General features: G+C 44.8%; 7 non-coding genes across 7 annotated transcripts; 4 read left to right on the top strand and 3 right to left on the bottom strand.

The window, feature by feature from the left end:
- Window positions 1–3,635: 3,635 nt before the first annotated feature.
- Window positions 3,636–3,774, bottom strand: LOC138232897 (U4 spliceosomal RNA). Its single transcript, XR_011187339.1, has one exon. It is a non-coding gene; the product is annotated as a U4 spliceosomal RNA (small nuclear RNA).
- A 1,336-nt stretch (window positions 3,775–5,110) lies between these two features.
- On the bottom strand, window positions 5,111–5,184 carry trnat-agu (transfer RNA threonine (anticodon AGU)). Its single transcript has one exon. It is a non-coding gene; the product is annotated as a tRNA-Thr (tRNA).
- A 1,571-nt stretch (window positions 5,185–6,755) lies between these two features.
- Window positions 6,756–6,828, bottom strand: trnav-cac (transfer RNA valine (anticodon CAC)). The gene has a single exon. It is a non-coding gene; the product is annotated as a tRNA-Val (tRNA).
- A 15,126-nt stretch (window positions 6,829–21,954) lies between these two features.
- trnas-aga (transfer RNA serine (anticodon AGA)) lies at window positions 21,955–22,036 on the top strand. The gene has a single exon. It is a non-coding gene; the product is annotated as a tRNA-Ser (tRNA).
- A 213-nt stretch (window positions 22,037–22,249) lies between these two features.
- trnag-gcc (transfer RNA glycine (anticodon GCC)) lies at window positions 22,250–22,320 on the top strand. Its single transcript has one exon. It is a non-coding gene; the product is annotated as a tRNA-Gly (tRNA).
- A 559-nt stretch (window positions 22,321–22,879) lies between these two features.
- Window positions 22,880–22,953, top strand: trnai-aau (transfer RNA isoleucine (anticodon AAU)). The gene has a single exon. It is a non-coding gene; the product is annotated as a tRNA-Ile (tRNA).
- Window positions 22,954–24,223: 1,270 nt separating this feature from the next.
- Window positions 24,224–24,305, top strand: trnas-aga (transfer RNA serine (anticodon AGA)). The gene has a single exon. It is a non-coding gene; the product is annotated as a tRNA-Ser (tRNA).
- The last annotated feature ends 207 nt before the right edge of the window (window positions 24,306–24,512 follow it).

Here is a 24,512-nt window from a genome sequence, read left to right as displayed (position 1 = left end):
GTAGTCGAGTGCAGTTCTTGGAAGAAAATGAGAAGTGTTCTCGCCTCTTTTTCAGGAAAGTGGAAGGCTCCAAGTCTGTCATGGAAAGTGTAGTTGATGAGGAGGGACGAGAGAGAACAGAGCCGAGTGCAATCCTCTCCTGCACCGAGGCCTTCTACTCAAGACTGTACAGCTCTACAGAGGTAAAGGATGAAGAAATTCATTTTTTTACCTCAAAGCTAGAAAACGTTTTGAGTGAAGAAGATAGGGAAGTACTTGAGAGGGATTTGACAGTAGAAGAGCTGAGACAGGCTATGGAGAGCTTACAGAAGGGGAAAACTCCGGGTGCTGACGGGCTCCCTAAAGAATTTTATTGCACCTTTTGGGATCTGCTTCAGGATCCGCTGCTGCTCCTATTCGAGGAAAGCTATAAGACAGAATTGCTGCCTGACTCCTTAAGAGAAGGCACTATCTCTCTCTTGTTTAAGGAGCAAAGAATGACATAAAGAACTGGAGACCCCTCAGCCTGTTAGGCGTGGACACTAAGATCCTGTCCAAAGCCCTTTTCCTGCGCCTACAAAATGTAGTGGCCTCACTGGTAGGGAAAGAACAGACTTGTGGGATAGCAGGATGCCTGATGAGCGACAACCTGGCCTTGTTGAGGGATGTCTGTCTGTACTCAGAGGATCGCTCCCTCCCTCTGTGCATTTCAGGTGTAGACCTAGAAAAGGCCTTTGACCGCCTAAACCGGCAGTACTTAACTTCGGTACTTGAGCACATGAAGTTTGGCCCCATCATGAGAAAGTGGATTAACCTGCTGTACACAGGTAGCAACAGCAGAGTAATGGTTAATGGCAATAGATCACGCCCCTTTGAAGTCTGTTGTGAGGCAGGGCTGGCCATTATCCCCCTTGTTATTCGTTTTGGCTATGGAGCCCTTAGCCTGTGCCTTGCGCCAGGATCAGGCCATTAATGGGATACCAGTACCTGGAAGTGGGGGAGGAGAGGTAAAGACATCTCTATACATGGATGACGTCACCCTGCTCCTCTCTGACAATGCCTCAATTAGTAGAGCTCTGCAGTGCTGTGATCGGTTCTCTTTGGCTTCCTCTGCAAAAATTAACAAATCAAAGAGCGAGATTTTTTATCAGAACTGGAGGGAGCCAAAAGAAGGACATGATCTCAGGCTGCAAGAGAAGAGAATTAAGGTCCTGGGGGTGTATTTTGGAGAAGAGATGGGAACAGTAAATTGGCAGAACAAATTGCCAATCTTAAACAAAAAACTGATGCAATGGAAGAACCGAGACCTCACCATGACAGGGAAGGTGCTGGTCATCAAAGCCAAGCTCTTGCCTGTCTTGAATTTTCTGGCTTCTACCTTCCCAATCCCACACCGTGTTGCGGCGGTGCTGAGGAGATTGATGTTTCAATTTCTATGGGGTGTGAAGCAGGAAAGACTCAGAAGGGAAATAATGTACAGGCCGCTACCCTCAGGGGGGAAGTCTGTCCCAGATATTGCTACGAAGCTGCTGTGCATTTTCCTGGCCTCTGTGCTGAGAGGCTTTGCAACAGCACCTGCAGCGCGTACCTGGACTTATTTTTCCAGGCTCTGGGTAGGTAGGGAGGTGTTCAGAGTGTGGGGTGTCAGACCCAAGCTGGATGTCCCACTCTCTGACACATGCCCTGCAATTTATGGGACAGTTAAAAGTTTTCTAAGATCTCACACAATTGGCCATATTCCCCTCCGAGATGTCAGCGTCCAAAAACTGGAAGATTTCTTTGCACCCCAGAACAATAGGCAGACCCCTGTGGGCATTTTAACATCAGCCCAAACAAGGAAGGTGTGGAAACACACATCCTCTAAGTTTCTGTGCAACATTCACAGAGATTTAGCCTGGAGTGTCGTCCACCAGTGCTTACCGGTACGAACTTCCTTGTACCGTATGGTCCTCACACCCAGCCCTCGCTGCGTTAGGGTGGGCTGCAGCGAGGAGGAGACTGTGACCCATCTCCTGTGGTCCTGCTTTTTTGCTAAGGCCTTCTGGGCACAGTTTGAAGATTGGTTGCAGGCTCTCTCGCCCCAATTTACCCTGACCGCTGCTTTCGTCATATACGGCATCTCTCCTGTCAAACTTCCTCCTGACGTGTTTGACAGGATCTGGGCCGTGGTGAACAGTGGGAAAGACGCCCTGTGGAGAGTGAGGAACATGGGGCTGTTCAAAGGCATCAAGATCCCAGTCAAGGCTGCAGGTAGCCTGGCCCTGTTCATCACCAGAGAGAACTATTACCTCAGAGATCTGTGGAGAGAAGGGAGGGAGGAAGCAGAAAATCTGTGGGAAATAGAGGGCATAGGTCAATATCTCAAGAAACTGTGAAAAACACTATCATGTTTAAGTAAAGAATGTGATTTGCTTCAGAAAAAAGAAATTGTTGCTATGTAACTCGTACCGTGTCAAAATGTAATAAGATGTGATCATATATACTGTTTTAAGTATGTATATTAATGTAAAGCATTTGTGATGCCCTGTATTTTATTGTGAAAAGGAAATAAAAGTTCTTAAAAATCGAAATCGCTGGAGGAAACAGTCCATCTGGCCATGAAACTCATTTGAACGTCTAGCTACAGCAACTAACAATATCATGATTTATTCAGGATGTGTGGAATCAGCACGTCCCGGAGACAGCTTCCGAAATCGTGAGCATTCTCTGGTGGTGTCCTGCAGGGCACCTGTGGGCGTGCATTGGTGGTATAGTGTTGAGCATAGCTGCCTTCCAAGCAGTTGACCTGGGTTCGATTCCTGGCCAACGCAGTGGCAATTGGTTTCAAATGCTGTCATGAGCCTTGGATTATGACTAGCAAAGCGAAGCCTTTTGAAAGAGCTAAAGCACTGCAAAACGGAATTGAAGGAGAATCTTACAGGGGATTCTGAGCGGTGTCTGCATACACGCAGTCCGATACGGGTGCTGAAAGCTTGAGCTACTCTCAATGTCATGCTGCCTTTCCCCGGAGTAAATCTGTTACATTGAAGGAATGCTTCTCGCAGGTTCAAAAGGGACCCTTGTTAATTGGAGAAATCAATGATTTCTAATGAATTCTGTATGTGTTAAAAGACAGCTATACACAGAAAACATGCAGGACACTGCCCATGATGTTTCCCGAGCCGAAACACAGTGCGTTTTTCCAAGCCATCTGACAAAGCTCGCCCACTGAAAACTGCAGCAGATCGTGTAAAGACCTTCAACTTTGTAACTACTGCACGCACAGGAAGCACAATAAATTCCTCTTTTCAAACTGTCAAAGGTTTGCTTTGCAAACGCTGCAGGACATCGCACAATCTCTTTTGAACGGGGACAAACGATTTCTTATGGGGCGCAGTAAGTACAGACGTTTAAAAAGCTCCACTCATGCCGACGATGCAGCATGAAGAAGCGCAACCTAACGTTTGACAGACAAAAGCCGGGCGCCGCTACGAGCAATATGAAATCAAACTGACAGCACACGGCGTTTCGCGCTGACTCAAAAGTGATCTCGACAGACGCTGTTCTCTGCATAACGCTGAAAGAGATAAAGAGCGTTTCTGTTGAGACGTAACAAGCTCGTTTCTTTCTACCATGATGTCACCATGACAAAATCTGTCTTTAAACACCTTGCTCAGTCTCTGACGAGACTGTCAAAAATTGCTTTCGCCGATTGTATTGCAAACCAGCGGAAGCGGGGTATTGGGAAAAGTTTTCAACTAGCAACAATCGTGCGTGCTAATTAGAACAGCAACGCTGAGCTCTCAGCACCGTACTGAGCCCAGGTGTTATTCTAAAGCTGTCAGGTGCAGTTCATTTATATGAAGGAAATCTCTTACTGGGTACGATTACAATGCAGTAAGTAGCACAGGCTACTTGGGGAATAGCCCGATGTGTTTTAAAACGACCCGAGCCAGGTAGGAGTCGAACCTACAATCTCCTAATCCGTAGTCAGATGCATTATGCATTGCGCCACTGTCCCTGGTGTGACACTACAGGACTGTAACCCAGTGATCTCAGCCCTGCAACTAGTAAAATATTACCCCCGGTCCATTCTTTTCCAAAAGTGAGAAACACCTGTTTTCTACATTTTGTCTGTTTTAAAACCATATCTCTTTAAACCAAACCAAGAGTTTGTCTTTTGCACTGATATTCTGATTCATTTCGATTTCAAAGAAAAAAAAGCATTACCTTCCAAAGCATCATAAAATTGTCCCTTCTTCCAGACTCTACTTCTCTCTTGTAGTAGTACAGTAGACCTTTCCAGGTGAGCAGATCACAGAGTCCGAAATGAGCTTCCTCCATCAAGCAAAGTACCTGAACATGACTCTGTCTTCATAAAAGCGCCCCTGTAATAAAGAAATTAAATCCGAAATCAAGAGGGCAGTTGCCTACTGAAGTTCAAGAAGTCATCAATTTTAACCTAGCAACACATTAAAGGCTGCATCTATACAAGTACGATTCTAGAAATGCTCACCAGATTACGTTTTAAGAAGGAACTGCGCCTCAGGTTCCGCCGAGATCTTAACTCGGATGGCAGGATTCAGAGTCCGGAGTGCGGATGTGATCTTCCGCGTATTCAAACCGCCAGCATGTGACTCCCCTGTCCCCGTGACCTCATTGCTCTGCTCTCTCCTCTGTGCAGCCGAGCCCGACTCATGGTAAAGTGGAAAAAAATATGCCCTCAACGTGAGATTTACTCTGGACGAGGATAGATGTTACCTTTTTATCGTTGAATAGGATGTATGTGATGTGGCGACTAGGTTCAATTTTGTATCCTCTTTAAAAGATTAAGGACTGGGGTGAGCGTGATTTACCACCCTTTCAGCTAAGGACCCGACATGCGCACCGTTTAAGCTGCATAGACTCGGTCGTTTAACTCTTCTCTATTAGCAGGGTTAAGGTTAAAGAAAAAAAACATTGCTGACTTCTTTTTTTTTGCCAGCCGCTAGCGCTGATTAGCAAGGTTTGTATTTCATGTTTTGCAAGTTGCATCCATTTTAAGAAAAACAAGTCGCGTTAAAGACAGGAAATGAATACTTGCATTTAATTAAGTCTAGCCGTAGGCGGTTGTCCATAATGACCAGTACTGTTCGAGAAGACAGAACAAAGAAGGCACCGCTGGGATTCGGACCCAGGATCTCCTGTTTACTAGACAGGCGCTTTAACCAACTAAGCCACGGTGCCCCAGGAGTGTTGTCCTTTTGCAGCCACTTGGACACACCTTTAGAAAAACATTTTGTTAACAGGCATTCTGCCTCAGCCTAAACACCTATAGCTTGCAAAGTGCATGCTATTAGACAGGCACCTCTGCAAGACCTTAAGAGTCTCTTAAACTAGTGATAGTAAGGTGTTCCCAACGGGTGATGTTCGGCTTTCAAATCATCTCTCCGTGGAAGCGCCGAGATGCAGCTGTTTAAGGCTTAGAAGCAGCTGACTGTTTCACTACCTAGCTGATCACTGTCAGTCAGGGAGCTCAGAGGTGAAAAGCCTGTCTGAGAGACAATTCGCCGTCGATCAGTTCAATATGTTCCGTACCAGCTCGGCGCACCTGAGATCATCTTGGTAGCCGTGTAGCTCATATAGGTGAGAGCGTGTGTGTGTACCACCGTGATTGGATGCCGGCCCTTCTCAGGTCACAGTAAACCTTCTGCTCAAAAAAAGTGAGGTTTTATTTAATCTCTGACCAAGGGAAACGTTTCATTTTTTCAAAGAAATGTTTGTTAAAAAATAAAGTCATAGTTCAATGGGATTCAATCATAGACCGTGTGATATGGAAGTCAGGAACCTAACCCACAGCACCACCAGCACAGTCACGTGCTGAGTGCTGAAAAAGCACTACAGAAACATTATCGACAGACAATGTACAGCGTGTACTATTCTTGTGTTGCGGTACATGAATATAATTATATCGTTATTAATTTCTAATTTATAACTTTATTAACTTTATAAATTTATAAATTAACTTTATAAATTTATTAACGTTATTAATTAATTTCACGACGCACAGACAGGGCGCGGGGAGCCGCCGCCTGCAAACACAGCTCCAGGCAGGACTCCACTCCGCAGGAGCCGCAGAGCAGAGGAGATGGGGGCAGCTTAGCTCCTGTGCAGAGACCTGAGCTGCTGTTGCTGCAGACACTGTCTTTTCTGCACTCGGGGTAGGAGTGAATGTTGAGTTGCCCTTAGAAATGAAGCAGAGCACTTCAACGGCACGGGTGTGTGTGTGTGCGCCCTGGTGATTCTGGGAGACAGATTGAACCTGGGCTAAAAGAGAGGGGGCTTAGCCCTCTTCCATTTGCTAGTTCAAAGTTGTACAACCCATTTGTATCTGCTAGGCGGCGCAGTCGTCGTGCACAAAGAACGCTTTGAAAAGCGTCAAAGGCAAGTCATTCCGAGTTGGTCGTTTGTGTTTTCCGTTCAGACGCGAAATGCTGAAATGATCTCTCGGCTCCTCGGTTGTCATTTCTGCTCCTTAAAGGAATCACAGCACCCGTCGGCTTCCAGCACGGTGGGTCGGGACACAATGCCGGGGGTCGGAGAGAGCGATGTCTTCCTCGTTAGTATAGGACCTGTCACCTGTCCCCACCTGTCACGCGGGAGACCGGGGTACATCAGGACGCGGATTGAAGTGAAAGCAGGATGCGCTGCGACATGCACTGTGCAGATCCCGCCACACTAAGGGGTGAGTGGGTCTGTTCGATCACAGCGCTAGGCGAATCCCCAATCCCCTTTTGTGCGTGGCGACAAAATAAGTCTGTTTCCGCCCGGTTTCGAACCGGGGACCTTTCGCGTGTGAGGCAAACGTGATAACCACTACACTACGGAAACGGTGGTAAGATATGCCCAGCGGCCCAGCGTTGAGCTTCGCCATTGCGATTCAGCTGCTTCCAGTGCCTTTATTGGAGTGCGCTGATGGACCGTGCTCTCTCTCCAGAGACCAGCACGCCTGTCATGGACGGAGCAGGAAAGGCGCTGCCACATTCTACAGCCCTCTCCACGCAATCGACGAAATCTGGCTACTGAAGTGGAGAAAATCGCCTCTCCAGAAAGTGCAAATATCATCTTGGAGAGTATAAATCCTATTGCCGAAGGTCAGCTCTGTCTACCAGAGTGACCCTCCCACCTCCTGCAGCGATGGTCAGCTCGTCTCACACGCGAGAAGTTTTGGCTGGAAACAAGCGCCCCTTCTTCTCGCACGTTTTGGACGTTCGAGAAGGATCTTCTTCACATTCGCCCATGCAGTTCCCAGTCTTGTGGACGAGGACAAAAAGAACACACAAGGGCTCATCCAGGAGTTGAACCCAGGACCTCCCGCACCCTAAGCGAGACTCATATCCCTAAACCAATGAGCCACGGCAGCACTTTCCATTTTATTCTGTCAGCGAGCTTGAGGACGGGGGAGAGGCGTCATTCGCTCGTCCAGTCAGACCTTCATCAATAAGTCAAGAAAGCTGCAATTACACGACTGCCTTGCAGACGAAGGGCAGTGAACTGCACCCGGTAAGAGGGGAACAAGCGGCACTAGGTGACACCGAGGCATAACCCCAGCGAGGGGGGTTAGCTTGCATGGTACAGCGCTCGCTTTGCATGCGAGAGATAACGGGATCATTTCCCACGTCCTCCAGGTGTGTGCTTAGAGCTTGATGTGCCGAAAGGTGTCCTTTAGCCTGTGGTCACGCCTTGCATGGAGAGCGTCATGCAGCTGTCAATCATTTTGCAGCCACGCCCCCTCTTCATCTTCTCTCTGCCTTAAGCGTCTCCGCCACTCTCTCTTGACATTTCATGTCAGCATGTCAGAAGTCCGAGTGACGTTTTTAATGGCTGAGTGAGGGCACGATGCTGAAGCAGAGAGGCCACTTCAGCCAGAGAGACTTGTGCTAGGTGAGATCTGAAAAACGGACTCGCAACAGAAACAGACCAAAAAAGTATCGGTGAGATCAAAAGGCAAATGCAACATCCAGCAGAGGGCGTCTAAAGATTAGGGAACGGGCGACTGAAATCCATATGAGGCAAACTTTCCAGCTGTGTACTGCAGCTGGCCTCGTTGGCGTAGTTGGTAGCGCGTCAGTCTCATTGTCTGAAGGTCCTGAGTTTGATCCTCACACGGGGCAGGGCTGCTTCCTCTCTTGCTCTTTTCAAACACTTGCGGCAACTGTTCGCTCATAACCACGTCTGGAATGCGTGACCTTTACACGGGGGAGAAGCAACGCCGCATCCCTTTTCTAAAGAACATTCACATTCAGAAATAAGTCAAGAAATTTGCCATTACTTTAGCTCGCGCTGCTGTCAGCCTGCCCATGTTGCCAAAGAAAGATTCACTCGGCGTCAACATGACAGAACAGCGATCACTTGAAAACACTGTTCCACACTCCGTAAGCAAGAACTTCAGTGTTTGCAGTCACCCGATATGCCGATAGTCAAAGGAGTACAAAACATGAAGCGTCAAAAGACAAGATGAGTTGATGGAAAGAGCCTTGAATTGATGAGCACAAAAGTTCAGCTCGTACAATAGGCAACGAAGGTCCCGGCGTCATCATCGCACTTGAAAGGACTGCCTTGCAGACTAAGGGCAGTGGGAGGTTGCTGTTTTCAGATGGAGGCATTGGGATGGTGGGCCGAGATCTATTCTTCTTAAGGAATTCTTCATCGTGAAAGATCGGTCCACAGGTCATCCAAAGAACTTACACATTTTTTGGACTCAGGGAATCACGTGCTTCCGGAAGGGAGTGAAGTGCTCAAACACATGACATGCCCCCTTGATCTCACATGCACAATTCTGCTGCAACATGCACAGCTACCGTCCACACCAGGCAGTGGGGCTTCAGCAGAATTTGCTACGCCACCTGCAATAACATATCCAGCTGCACACATATACATGGCCCCTCTGTCCTTTTCAGGATCTCAAAAAAAAGCATAGCATGGTTTTCCTGCAACCTGATTGACCGCATCTCCCTCAGAATGTGCCCCGTTGCATTCATTGCTGAAGCAGGACGGAGGCTAACGGACATGCCAGAACAGTTAGGCTCAGCGATCTCTCCAAAATATTGTGGTTGTAGTGGAAGAAATATGGTTTAAATTGTACCTTGGTATTTCAAACTCTCTCTAGAATGTTATCCTTTTCTATTTTATTTTGACAGGAACTGGCTAATGACACTAGATGAAAAGAGAAGAAAGAAAACACAACGTTTCGGCCGTGGAGCCTTCTTCAGGTGTGAGGGCTCCACGGCTGAAATGTTGTGTTTTCTTTCTTCTCTTTTAAGCATGGAATAGACCTATTACTTGTTCCTTTGCAGCCTACGCATGCTGACACAGCTCCCCACCTGAACTGCTTATGATGCCTGGTAGTTTGTGGTACTTGGGTATTGTCTTATGTTTGCTCAAACTGCATATGTGTGATTGCATATTTTTGGGTATTTTCATATGTCAATATTTAATTCACTGACATTCCTGTATGCTTGGAAGAAAGGTAGATTGGATTTGGCACAGGACGCCTGCCCATATTTGTTGATCATTGTTGGGCTGGAAAAACAATGATAAAAAGTGTATGAAAAAAGCTCTCTCCAATATTTCCCTTCTCTTCGCCATGGTTACACTGCCTGTTCTTTCCGTCTTTTGTCCTTCTACAAAGATTCCAGGGCTCTTTTTCCACCATAATATCAGAAGCCAAAAAATAACCATCTAATGTGTAAACAGCATTTGTAATGTTGGTAGCTGGAAGAGGTTAAGTATGTTTGCAAGACCTAGTTGATTACACCAGACTTACTTTGTTGTTGTCAGTTTTTTTTTTCTCTTTTAAAGGCTGTAGGTGGGGTGTGATGGACTGTACCACTATCATAGAAGATTTTTTCAGGACACATCGCAGTTCCATAGTAGAATTTATCAATAGTAGAATTCCATAGGACATTATTTACCAACATATTACCCAGTGTGAGACTCTGCCAGTAAACCTCAGAGCATTGAGTTCTCCACTGATAAAGATGGCTGTCTGAAGTCATGAAATCCACTGCTGGGATGCCTGAGAGACAGTAATTGAATCTTGGCTGGAATTAGGCTTTCTATTAGTGTTGATCTTTGGGAATTATGTGGTAAAAAGGGAAAACTCCTTTACTTTAGTCACTTTGAATGTTCAAATGTACAGAACCTGCAAAACTAAGCAATGAAAAAAATCCATCACCACTCTCATGATAGCATAACTCATAGTCTCTGCTGTTGTGTAACAATACACACTTTCAATTTTCTTATCGCCTGTCTCCAGAGAGAATCTTGTTAGTGCTGATGACCTTGAATTAGACCTTGTTGACTCTGTAAAACAATCTTCCTCTGCTTAGAATTTCACTCAGATTGATTATGTTCTCAGATTATTCCTGGCAGGACTGAGTTTCCAGGAAATGAAAAGTGAAAGAAAAAGTACAGAAGATCAGCCCTTGAATATACAACATTGTGCAGTGAGATTGTTAAATGTATTAGCTGCTATCCCGTGCTAGAGCCTGTCGTGGTAAGCAGTGGATGACAGGATCTAGCATAGATACTAATGAAACACTGTTAATGAAAGATAAAACACTTGAGTCTTATTTTAGTTTTCCATTTCCCTTTCATTTGTGATGTACTGTACAACAGGCCACAGAACATGCACAAAAACAGATATGCACACATTCACACCAGGCAATGACAGTCTGCCCAGTCAGAATCTGAGCTGAGGTATCAGAATTCTGAATTCCCTGAATTCTGTCATGGATCATCCACAATAAGGGCAATGTTTGAACACGAGGATCCCCAGGAGAGAGCCTAGTAACACAAATCTTGGAGCAAAAGCAGATGATTAACTTCATAGTTTGTGTGGTTGAGCCAAAGTTGAGCATGAGGATATGTGAGTCACCATTCTTAGAAATGGATCCAACTTCAGACAGGCGTCAAAAGTAAGAGTATACAGTGCTGGGGCAATGACACTTCAATGATCAGAAGGATAACAAGAGTTTTAATGCATTGAAATTGATTTTCTGGTGATGCACACTGTCATGGAACTATTAATTTTTTAAGGATCACTTACTGACGTCAGACAGCTGCCAATTCTCCAGACTGGAAGGATGAACAGTTTATCCCCCTAGGTACCATATTTCCATATTTCGAAGCATTGGAATAATACATGTCATACAGCAACATAAAAACAGGAAGACAAGTATCACAGCCCCTATAATCGGTGTTAGTAACTTAAAAGAAAAACATTCCCCCTGGCCCAAACAGTGATTCTAACCAGGAGAGAAAAGCCAGTGTATCTTTTATGCCTCTCTCTTTATTCACCTTGTCTTTTAGTTCTTTCAAATGCTGAATAGCGAGCGTAATATTTCCGTAATCATCGTCATTAGCTGGAATATATGTACAACAGGAGTCTCCTACTAAAGCATAGACTCCTCCAGATGCTGCATTTTGAAGGTCCAGCACGAACCTGTTCTGAAGTACCATTAATCTAACTCCCCTTAATTCTTGTTTGATAGCGTCTAAGCCTTCTAACGTGATATTAATAAAAGAGTACATTTCATAAAAAGTCGCATGGGTGAGGCTGTAGAATGAGGCATTAAAGCACATATATAACAAGATGCATTAAATTTCTTTAACTTTACAGTATGATTTATAAATTTATACCACAAATTACTCATATCCCCCTCATTATCAGTTTCATTCAGCCAGTTTGTATACAAAGAGGCTTCGTGTTTAGATTCTTCCTCTTTTGGGGTGGTGACAGGCTTCTACATAAAAAGGAAAAAGGCTGTGCACATCAGTCCCACGCAGGTTATCCCCATCTGTCCTTGTGGAGACATCACTCCTGCGCTTTGCTCAGTTCGTTTGTGACCTTTTTACAGTGGGAAGCATGAATCCAGGGCACCATTTCTGTGACCTTCACAGCAGTGGCAGTGGTCAGCAGCACCTGGTACAGCCCCCTCCACCTGAGTGAACACCATTTGTTTTTCCTGAAGTCTTTCACCAGAATCCAGTCTCCTTATTCACTCATTAGTTCTTACAGCACAGGTAAATCCCTGTGGGCTGGAGCCCAGTATAATCTTAGGCTTTTTTGGTCAACATTGGTCAACAGATTGGTCAACAACTGGGTAATAACTCTTAGAAAAATCTACACATTGTTCCCCTGCCTCAGCTGTGACGTTTTGCAGAACAATTCTAGCTGAAGTTGTAAAATTTCTCTTTGTTCCGTTCCTGCAAAACATCTTATTATGAGCAAACAAACCACAATAATCATTTGCATCTAGGGGAATCACTCCCAAGGGTAACCCCCCTTAAAGCTATATTGTTCTACCCATCAGGTTCTGCCACTAGATAAGAGAACCTTTCCCATGAAATCATTTTTTGACCTTCATGATCCCTTCAGGGTGTACAATTAGCACAGAAGCAGCAGCTTTAGTCCACATGTTTTTCAAACAGGATATTAACGATATGATCATAACGAATAATACCAGACCCACAAATATGTATTGAACCAGAGACCCTCTCCATGTTCCTAGCACAGACTGTAGCCATGTACCAATGCCCCAATCATCTGGATTATAATTATGATATATATTTTTCTTCATCATAGATGTGCTTTGCTAAGTCCTAGCAACCTACAATACTACAATAGAGAATTAGCAAATTCAACAATCCATTCCTCCAGCTAAATTCATCCCTCCAGGAAGTTTCATTGATTGGCCCGTGATGATATCAAACAGGCTGTTACACAGTTCTGTTTGATCCAGCCCGCATCCCATGGCGTTCCTTCAGTCTGATGTCTAGTCGATCTTTCAGAGATCTGTTCCTTCATTCCACTGTTCCAGCAGACTGAGGGTGATCTCAGTCCATCTCACTCCGAACAATGCAGCCACAGCCTGACACACCTTCCCTGTGAAGTGTGTTCCTTGATCATAATACAAGGGGCAGGGCAGTGCCCACCGAGGGCTTATCTCTGTTATCAAGTGTTTGGTAGACACAGAGGCAGTGGCAGCAACCCACCAGGAAAACAGATTATAAGAGCCCAGGTTTCCCTTTACAATTTTCAATTTCCCAGGTTTGAAAGGTTCCTCAGTAGCAGGCCTTTTGAGCTGTTGCACCCGCACCTGAACTGTAGTTGAGTTCCTTTGATAAACATTACATCCAGATACCACATAAGTGGTTACGGCTTCAAACCCGGTTCTCACCCAGTTTTGGGTAACCGGCACACCATTTGACTCCCACCTGGGTGTCCAACAGAGTGCATTTGTCGGGCTATAAAGGGCATTAGGCTGTGAGGGCATGCAGGGCGTCTGGTGTGCTGTCAGCTCCACACCCCATCATCATGCAGCCCCACAATCTTTTCTAACCATGTCCATTTCTCTGCTTCACAGAGGTCTCAGACTACTGTTCTACAAGTATTGCTCACCTGACAGTTGCATCTGCAAAGTTGTTCCCTCGAGTTACTGGAAACATTTCTTTATTATGTGATTTACACATTACCACAGCTACTTCAGTCAGTAGCTGCAAAGCTTCTAACAGTTCAGAGATAAACCCAGCATTCTTAACTGGAGTCCCTGCTGTGTTGAGAAAATCCCTATTCCTCCACCACCATCCAAAATTGTGGCATGCACCAAATGTATATATAGAGTCTATATACATATGCAGCCATTCAAAACAAGCGGGGTACGCTGCGGTATAACACGGTGGGCGTTTCGCAGTATACCGCATCATACCGGACGCAAATTAGATTATGTTAATAGTATCCGGAATCACCTTGTAAAATCGCCAGGTGGAGCTAATAAAGGTTAACCTCTCCTGTACAGCATTTGAGCTGTCAGCAGAAAACGTCGGTTTTGAATCCTGATCACTGCTGAGGGACAATCTTTATTCAATTAAGAATTTAAGGTGTATACTCTTTAGACTTTAAATTTAAACAGTGTATTACAGCATGTTAATCATTAAACATTAAAAAGGCGGTATATTTTATAAAAGCAAGATTGTTCTGTTGGACAAAAGTACACAACCTACCACCTTTATCATAAATATTTTAATTATGCAGGAATATTTTATGCATCAAAGTCTTTACTGAAGATATTACTAAGAGTATTAATAATGAATGACCTTGGACAAGCTGTAAGCTCAAAGTATTACCCTGGTCCACATTCTTTGTAACCGTCTTTGTAAACGAAAATAGTTTATTTTTTCATTGACAAAAAGTAACACCACAGCATTTAGTTGATCCGATCACGCATTCATTTCTAATCATACAATGTAATTCTTGAGAATCTCCGATTCACCATGCCTTTCACATGCTCATAAACGATTTTAATTTAGGAATATAAACATATTAATGTATGTAAACTGTACTGTATATTGCTGGTCTTGGTAGTTTAAAGAAAAAATACACACCAGTATTCCATTTCTCCCTAAACATTTTAAGCATCAAAGTCTTACATGTTGTTATTTGGGAAACATTTTTACGTGCTCCTTCTGACCATATTAGGATTATATACTTTGTGAAAAGTGATAGTATTTAACCTTTTCTGTGAATTCGCTTGTTATCTAACAAATGCATACTTTTAGAATTTGATTAACAGGGAATATAATATGGAATTGCGTATCTAAACAACTTAATAATGATATAATTATAATAATGTACTGTCTGGCGGAATAAACTGAAGAGGTTAGTTAATGCGACACGGAATTATTAAGAATTATCACCTCTTTTTACACTTGAGAACAAATGAGAACATTCCACTCAGTGGGATGTTATCTCAAGCACCTGCTAATTCGTTTTACACCACTGGACGACAGGAGAATGTGACTGTACTGTATCTGTACAGAATGTATCTTTCAATCAATACAGTAATTGATTAAAATCGCAATCGTGCGTTTAATTAAATGCCTTTTTTGATTCACAATCTGAAAATGAAAACAGCGGTAAAGTCACCTTGAATTTAAAAAAAACGATTTTGGCACGCCTGTAGCATTTTCACGAAACCTCCTAAAGTTATGAGAACACTTGCTTTGTGTATAAAGTACATTGTGAATGTTTTCACAGCCTTCACTTTGTTGTTTTTATGCCATTTTTTTGACCACACACAAATATTCCTATGTCCGTATCTTCGCAAGGGAATCAGTGCGAATTTTAATACTAATTAAATGACCGCGGGCACTTTCCACCCCCGCTACATTCTCAGAGTAGAACAGACTAACCTTCTAATGAAAGACGGTCCACCTCCCACGGACAGGAAAAGTGCCCACAGGCACTTAAACTTAATATGGTCAGTAACAGTAAAGAGTAACATGGTCAGAATGTTTAGGGAGAAAGTGGAATACTGGTCTGTATTTTTTCTTTAAACTACCAATACTAGCCATATACAGTCTGTAATGTAGGGATTTCTATATGTCTTTATTTAGTGGTTACATTAGTGAAAAGGCTAAACTTTTAGCTTCAGTAACGCGTACGCGTACGCGTACGCGTACGTATGGTGTACATGTTTGTTTTGGGTTTTGCTTGTTCACATATCTCCCCTTTTTATAAAACAACGTGGTTGAAAACTGTTCCAGAGACACTGTTGTTTCATCAGTTAAAAGTACATCATGAAATGCCTCTCCCTGTTCAATCTACTGTTAAAAAGAAAAGGAGCATAAAGCGTCTGATGGTCATAAACGATATTCATTTAGGAACAGCATCAGAGATATGTTTTTAACTGCACTGCATCGGAGAGAATACCATAGTGTGTTTTTTTTTTTTACTCCCTGGCGGAAATTGGCTTCCATAAGAATCAATATGGCTCAGAGATTAAATAAAACTTCACTCGCACCAAACAAATGTATATTTCTAATCACAACATGATCGAATTTAAGTCATTTTAATAACAATGAATAGTCACCTATGCGTTACAATATAAACATTTATATTGATTTAAATCGCGTTTAAATCGCCGTTATTTAAAACCCATAAATAAAGCTGATACTGTTTAGACTTTTAATTATTTAAAACTGTATTACAGCAGCACAATGCACAATGCAACGTAAATCGCTATCTTTGTCTTCTGTGTAATAATGTTCACCTCTCTGTCCAGCAAATTAACAATAGTAATAATAATGAACTTTATTGTATATGGCGCCTTTAAAGGTGGCTCCTCAAAGCACTTTACAGGTTAAAAACAATAACAACAATACTGTTTGACTGGGCAAACGATTTTTTTTTTAAGAACTACAAAATGAGATATAATGATGTGTTCCGGTTTAGACATAAACGAAGAGCATAACACGTGGGCGGCGTAGCGGTCGGCTCTGGCTTTCCCATCTACTGTATACCGATACGCTGCATACAACCCCCCTCTCTGCGGGAGTTCTGGCTGTGGCGAATTAAACCGGTTTCACAAGTATTTTCAAAGTAGAAGGGGGCGAGATTTCCAGCAAAAGACACCTCCCCCCCTCAAAAACCAAGGAAGTACAGTACTTACTAGTTAAGAAAGCTAGACTCCTCAATGAAATCGCTTTAACATGCTAATGCTTTGGTGTAACAGTCCGGGCGTGGCCAGCTTCTAATGTCAACCTGACTATGGCGAAAGGAACCCTCCTTTCATTGGAAGACTATGAACATATTCTAGCCATAAATGAATTAATAGCAAACATGGTTTACATAAAATACATTTTTCCAAGAAAGTTTAGCCTTTGTTACTAATGAAACCACAAAATAAAGACATAAATATAGAAATCTTAATATTTTTAAAATACATGACTTTGCTAAAATTTATTTGAAAATAAAAACGATTACAAACGCCAGCGGATAGAGAGAACAGGGGAGGGATGTTGGTTTTGCATAAGGGGTGGGGCTATAGAAATGAGGTCTATTTGAGAATGTGGAGTTACATGTTCTGGCTGTTGGTGAATTATCGTTGTTGAGTATGGCGTGTTGAGGTATTGATTTTGTGTAATGCTTTATGTTGAAAATTTAGGTGGATTTTGTTTATAATAACGAGGATAAACTGGGATGGGAGGAGGATTTGGTTTTGCATAAGGGGCGGGAATATGATAATTTGAGGAATTTGAGAGAGATTCACAGAGATTCCCTCTGCTGTGACCCAGGGAACCTGCAGTCAGGTAACATTATTTCTCACAACTACCAGGTATTGAGTGAGATTGACCTGATTGTTCCTGCCTCAACGGCAGGGTTGCCAATACACCCAGTCCCCCAGAAGGGACAGGGAATGAAAGCCAAGCCGGTTTTCTTACAGCCACCAGCTCAGTTTGTCAGTCTGAGTCTGACCAACAGTGGTTCAGCCAGACTGGAGCTGGATGGGCAAGCCACCCGACTGTTAGTGCAGAACATGGAAAAGGGGGGTGTCAGAATCCCCGCCTGCACTGACATGGGCCTGGTGGGTGATGGTGAGTTCGAAGACAGTGAACTAGCTATCCCAGTGCTGGGGCAGCTCCCTGAACCCCTAGAGAGGGAAGGGGGGAGCGAGCAGGTGTCCTACACCCACGTCCAGCGAACGATTGTAAACATGCCGATAGAGGGATTCCTCAATCAGGAAGTGTGCAGGGTGGACCTGAACAGTGAGAATGGAGTAACAATCCCAGATCCCTCAGGTGCTCCAGATAACCACTAAGCCAAGGGTCAGGCATGCTCCACCGCTGCACCACCCCCTGCAGGGTTCCTAGAGCACAGGCATGAACAAATCGAAAAAGCAGATGTCCTGGAAATGGAGGAGCAGCATCAGCAGCTGCGTCAGATCTCCTCAGATTTCCAGGATGTTGGTGCCCAAGATGCCACATGGCATACTGAGAAAGAGACCATGTACATGCTGCGCCAGCTTAGAAAGGGGACAGTCACTCAGAAGGAGATGACTGGGATCAGCCACCCGAAAAGACTTTTGGGAGGACTGATTGCTGCCGCCACTGTTGTGTGTTTGCTATTTCTGGTAGGTTTGTGTGCTACTGGCACTCTCACCCTGACTGCCCCAAGAAGGCAGGTGTCAGAGGTGCCAGAGGGTAGTGACAGACTGTATCAACAGCAGCAAAAGTTGGAAAGCTTAGGGAAAACCCTACAGGCAACTTCCTATGCAACAGGGTTGAATCTTATCCCCCACCTAGTGGACATGATTGTTGGTGTTATACAGTGGGTTTATGCTTGTGTGCAACAGGCCAGAATGTTGACACAAGACCTGTTAAGGGAGCTTAGTGCCACTGTAGCCAGTCTAGCCATAGCACAAATCCTAACCCACTTGATTTCACTCTTCTCAGTAGAGGAGTATGTGACATTAAACCCATTGCTCATAGCTCACCCAGAAGGCAATCCAAGATTGAATTCGGTTCCAAATCTTGAGATGGGTATGGCTACCAAAGCTATCCATTGGCTGTGTCTAACTGATCCACCAATGAAGGGTGTAAAGCTACTAACGAGCAGAGGGAGGTTAATGAACCCCATGAAGAGCAGATGGGAAGTAAATGGCTGGTCAGCACACCACATTTAACTGTCACTATAACTTGTGACAGGCATGATACAGCTACCACAATGCAGCTACCTAACCAACAGTTTCCTGCAAGTTCCCAAGGAGGCCATAGTACAGCATGGTAACTTAACACTGTACGGTCTGCAACCAGACAACATAAGACCAAACTTGAGGTCGTGGATGCCTTCAGGTGCCACACTATTGAATTGGATAGAAATCCAAGAAACAGTAAGCCCTGAAGATGTACAGGTAGTTAGTTTGCTTTAATGGAACAAACCTCCAAACCACCCTGGCAGGTGCCCAACACAGGTGTCATGGTTCATCAGGGGGGCTGGGAACAGGAACCGGTGTTATTGTAACACTGGTGCTGGGAAGCTGGATCATGACTGACAATGTACTCTGAATGCTGTACTCTTACATCAAGATGTACTCCGGGTAGCACGAATGAGTCAAAGGTAGCATTTCAAAAGAAAGGAAGTTACCTCTTCCCCAAATATCTGCCTACAGAGGTATCAGATACTGACAGTGAACTTCCTGATTTGTAATGCCTAGACTGAGATGATGTCTCCTACCTTGTTTATACATACTCCAGATGTTATTCATTCTGTTTGTTCCCAATGCTGGTTCCGGTATGAATTCTCGAGGAGTAATGTGGACATTTAAGGTTAATGTTCTAATGACAAGGGACATCACTTAACTCTGTTTTGTTTTGAAGGCAACAACGCCTCAGGACCTCGTGACCTTCAAAAAGGGGGGATATGTAGAGGCAATGCTTGTTAATAAGACAGAATTAAGTGTTGCTGTGCTTTCCCAAATGAGGCCCCATCTCTCTCTTCATCTCTGTGGCTGCACCACAGAGAAACTATTCATGCAGGCTGATTTAAAGATGTTTTCTTTTGATAAGGGACAGCTCCCAAATGGGGATGCACTTAGCTGAGCCTGGCTATCATGATCAATGGTCATCCATTGGCGCCTATCTGTCTAGGGAGTGCCAGATGGACATCTGGATTGCATTCCTAGGTGTCAGGAGTAAGTGACTCATATCTCACCTTGATCAACCAGTCAGGGATTGGTAGGGCCATGTAACCCATGTGGGACTCTGATGCCCATTAAACTTTCAGCCAATGACAAGCTGAAGTTCCTCCAGGTAAAAACAGGCAACAGAGAGCCTGGAGAAGGAGAACTAGTAGGACTATTCCAGTAGGAGAATTCTAAGGAGAATTCCAGGGGTGCAAGACAAATCCATGGCAGGACGGCCCAGGAGCAGAAGGCTCCCAAGGGCAGGACATTCTCACAGCGCGCCTCTTGACCATCCTGAGACTCAGCCCGGACAACCACGGAACGGCCAGTGCGTCTGAGTGCCAGTACTTTCCTCTGTTCTAAAAGTCGAGAGCGGAGGTTGCCACGAGTAACCAGAGGATCCACCCGAGGTTAGCATCAGCAGCAAACCTCATGAACAGGTCAGAACTGTGGACAGCTGAATCACTATTCAGAACAAGCGCTTCATCAGGAACGAATCGGTCCTCTTCCTGACCTGCTGGGACCCACAGTCATCTTTTCTCCTGTGCACAAACTTTGCTAGTTAAAGCCAACACTAACTAGCCGGTCAGTGAGCATCAGCAGCGCACCGTCGCAAGCAGCACAGCACAGCCTGGCACCTAGCCAGAGAGTGCGGATTGGACAGCAACAGCCTGCAACTGTTCCTTTGTGCCCACAGGAGATCTGAATCCCGAGAGATTGGATGAGTATTCAACTTCACTGCATTACAGCTCGAGAATTCCATTGTTATCCCAACCAGTTGATATCAGTTTAATTCCTAAGAGTTATGTACTTGTTTTGAGTATCTAATGTAGAAGTTGTAATCAAGTTCAATTATGAAACGGTCTAGATGAATGATATACTGAACGTATGTCCTCTTGATATATGTAACTCTTTGTAACTGAATGAATATATACCTTTTGTATTCTGATAACCCTCTCGATAAGATCTGTTAGGTTTACATGCATATTCTATGTATTAATAAATGTATCCTCGTGTATTAGTACCTGTGTGTGTGCGTTGTTTGAGTTATATCGCATAGTTGGATTCTAAAGCCATTAAAATAATTATTTTTGTGACTTACACAAAAATAATTTTTGGCTACAATTAATAATTGTCCCCGTAAATGCCCAAACTCTACAGAACTGGTGCCTCGTGAGAGCACACTACACCAGCTTCCGCGGGCTTGCAATACAATCGGCGAAAGTGAAAGCGAGAGCAAGGTGTTTAAAGACAGATTTTGTCGTGGTGACATCATGGTAGAAAGAAACGAACTTGTTACGTCTCAACAGAAACGCTCTTTAGCTCTTTCGGCTTTATGCAGAGAACAGCGTCTGTCGAGATCACTTTTGAGTCAGCGGGAAACGCCCTGTGCTGTCAGTTTGATTTCATATTGCTCGTAGCGGCGCCCGGCTTTTGTCTGTCAAACGTTAGGTTGCGCTCCTTCATGCTGCATCGTCGGCATGAGTGGAGCTTTTTAAACGTCTGTACTTACTGCGCCCCATAAGAAATCGTTTGTCCCCGTTCAAAAGAGATTGTGCGATGTCCTGCAGGGTTCGCAAAGCAAACCTTTGACAGTTTGAAAAGAGGAATTTATTCTGCTTCCTGTGCGTGCAGTAGTTACAAAGTTGAACGTCTTTACACGATCTGCTGCAGTTTTCAGTGGGCGGGCTTTGTCAGATGGCTTGGAAAAACGCACTGTGTTTCGGCTCGGGAAACATCATGAGCAGCTATACTGTGTATAGCTGACTTTTAACGCATACAGAATTCATTAGAAATCATTGATTTCTCCAATTAACAAGGGTCCCTTAAAGGATGAGTCAAAGTAACGTTTAATCGGATTAGTTTCCTTAGAGCTGGTTCAGAGTTTGCTCAAGAGTGTACCTTTCACAGATGCGCAAAGAAGAATGTTGGGGGTGCACGCTTCAAGGCGCCTTACAGCTATAGGGAGCGATTCGAGATGATTCGTGGCGTGTGCTCGTTCCCATATACCGTACGCCCCGGGGTGCAGTGCTAAGATGACGTACAATACCGCTTGGGCACGTAACGGCGTTATATGCAAGTGCGGGACGTGAGGGTTTTCGTTTGTTCGTTTTGTTTTGCTCTGCTTTGCTTTGTTTTGCTTTCCATCGCGTTGGTAAGAGCGTAAATAAAAAGGCGATTCCTGCATCTACCACTAATGTAAGAGCTATTTCAAGTGCGACGTGGTGCGGCTTTTCAAATGCTTGTGGGCATTTCTCTGTTGTTGATTCTTTTTTTGTGTGTAACAAAGTGGCATTTTCATGTCCGGACGGGGAGACTTTATCATTCCGACATGAAGCCACCCTTAAGTCCTCTGAGGCGTGTCTGTCTGCAAGGCTTGTATTTTGGAAATGTTTTTATGAAACGGAGAACGACTTTGAAATAGGCTTCCGCCGGCACCTCGCGATCCAGGTAAGATTGTAGCAAGAACGCAGCGGCAGTGGGGCTTGCTGTAGTCGTGGCCGAGTGGTTAAGGCGATGGACTAGAAATCCACTGGGGTCTCCCCGCGCAGGTTCGAATCCTGCCGACTACGTTATCCGCCTCCAGTCGGTGTGTTTCGGCGCAAGCAAAGAAGCGTGCCTCTTTGCTGTTCCTGGTGGTTTTAAAACGCCCAATCGCTTGTACCCGCTGCCTTGGAAATAAGTTCTTCAGCGTCCGCGAATGGCATTTTGCAGCTGGAAGCAGATGTCGACGCGTTTTGCACAGACCACCAAAAAAGCGTCTTTTTTGAAGGCCCAGGCACTGAGCATTGGTGGTTCAGTGGTAGAATTCTCGCCTGCCACGCGGGAGGCTCGGGTTCGATTCCCGGCCAATGCAGTGGCTTTTGCAGCGAGCGGCTCCATCACTTGCATCCCCTTGCAACTCGCAACTCAAAAAACCCACTGAAGCTAAGCAGGTGTGAGCCAGGTCAGTACCCGGATGAGGGTGAGCTACAGGGAAAAACAAAGCTTCCAGCTGGAAGCGGTGTTAATGGTGCCGGCGTTGGGGCGCTCACCCTGAGGTCTGTGCGGGTCCCAATGCCCCAGTATAGTGACGGAGATGCTGTGTTGTAAAAGGGCGCTGTCTTTTGGATGAGATGTAAAACCGAGGTCACAGCGCTCTGTGGTCATTCAAAATGACCACCAAAACCTTTGACAAAAGCTCTTGGTAATTGATGGTCTTCAATAATGCTTCTCCTTTAGGTACATTTTAAATCAGCTGAAAAATGCTGTGAAATGGGGGGGCACTTCAGGCCAGTGTAGGATTTGGGTTACAAGAACCATGAAACTGCACGAGAAAGCCCGTACACTGAATTACACGGCTTTCTATTCAAAGGAGGACAAAAGAAATTCCCTGAGTTCGATTTTTTGCAGCACAGAGAGGAGCACTGTTGTGAGGCCGGTTAGCTCAGTTGGTTTGAGCGTGGTGCTAATAACGCCAAGGTCACGGGTTCGAGCCCCGTACTGGCCAGGTCCTTTTCTCTTTTCTTACCAAAGCTGTTAGGTTCCTTTCCGTGGTGAGAGGGGTTGTCATGCAACGCTGCCACATAGTGCCGACAGACAAGAGTGTTGCGGGAGAAGAGAAAAGTGTTTGAAGATTTAAGAGTGTCTTAGGTGGAGCCAAAATCAAGTGTCACAAATACAAGTGGGAGGATTTCCAATGTTTAATATGGTAAAAATAAGCGGAAGTTATCTGCCGGTCCGGCACAGTCTGCCATGCTTTTGTCATATACTGTAAAGTGGTGTCGAACTGGGTGTCGAACTGGAGCCTCACCATTTGCATATGTGAGGCTCCAGTTATACATCGAGTGTCACATTAAATGACAAAAATGAAGAGAGTTAAAGCAGCTGGAGAGGTTTTCTTACAACTTTTGAGCTGACACAGTTTTGGAAAATGTTTCCTTCACGCTGCACTGTACAACATAGGCAGCCAAGAGTCTCCAAAACAAAACAGAATTGACAGATAGGAGAAAATTCCCACTCATCCTGAAGTTCCCAAAATCCAGCACTGAGCGTAAACAAAGTGTCTAAGTAGCGTGGGAATGCTAACCCTAACCCTAGCTGGAGTTTGAGTAATCCAGCACTGAGCGTAAAAAGATGAGTCAAAGTAACGTCTAATCGGATTAGTTTCCTTAGAGCTGGTTCAGAGTCTGCTCAAGAGTTTACCTTTCACACATGCGCAAAGAAGAATGTTGGGGGTGCACGCTTCAAGGCGCCTTACAGCTGTAGGGAGTGATTCGAGACGATTCGTGGCGTGTGCTCGTTCCCATATACCGTACGCCCCGGGGTGCAGTGCTAGGATGATGTACAATACCGCTTGGGCACGTAACGGCGTTATACGCAAGGTTTTCGTTTGTTCGTTTTGTTTTGCTCTGCTTTGCTTTGTTTTGCTTTCCATCGTGTTGGTAAGAGCGTAAATAAAAAGGCGATTCCTGCGTCTACCACTAATGTAAGAGCTATTTCAAGTGCGACGTGGTGCGGCTTTTCAAATGCTTGTGGGCATTTCTCTGTTGTTGATTCTTTTTTTGTGTGTAACAAAGTGGCATTTTCATGTCCGGACGGGGAGACTTTATCATTCCGACATGAAGCCACCCTTAAGTCCTCTGAGGCGTGTCTGTCTGCAAGGCTTGTATTTTGGAAATGTTTTTATGAAACGGAGAACGACTTTGAAATAGGCTTCCGCCGGCGCCTCGCGATCCAGGTAAGATTGTAGCAAGAACGCAGCGGCAGTGGGGCTCGCTGTAGTCGTGGCCGAGTGGTTAAGGCGATGGACTAGAAATCCATTGGGGTCTCCCCGCGCAGGTTCGAATCCTGCCGACTACGTTATCCGCCTCCAGTCGGTGTGTTTCGGCGCAAGCAAAGAAGCGTGCCTCTTTGCTGTTCCTGGTGGTTTTAAAACGCCCAATCGCTTGTACCCGCTACCTTGGAAATAAGTTCTTCAGCGTCCGCGAATGGCATTTTGCAGCTGGAAGCAGATGTCGACGCGTTTTGCACAGACCACCAAAAAAGCGTCTTTTTTGAAGGCCCAGG

Source organism: Lepisosteus oculatus, unplaced genomic scaffold (genome assembly GCF_040954835.1).
Source record: "Lepisosteus oculatus isolate fLepOcu1 unplaced genomic scaffold, fLepOcu1.hap2 HAP2_SCAFFOLD_64, whole genome shotgun sequence".
Taxonomy (NCBI): Eukaryota; Metazoa; Chordata; class Actinopteri; order Semionotiformes; family Lepisosteidae; genus Lepisosteus; species Lepisosteus oculatus.
Note: the sequence above shows the minus strand (reverse complement) of the source record. Positions and strands in the feature narration are given on the sequence as shown.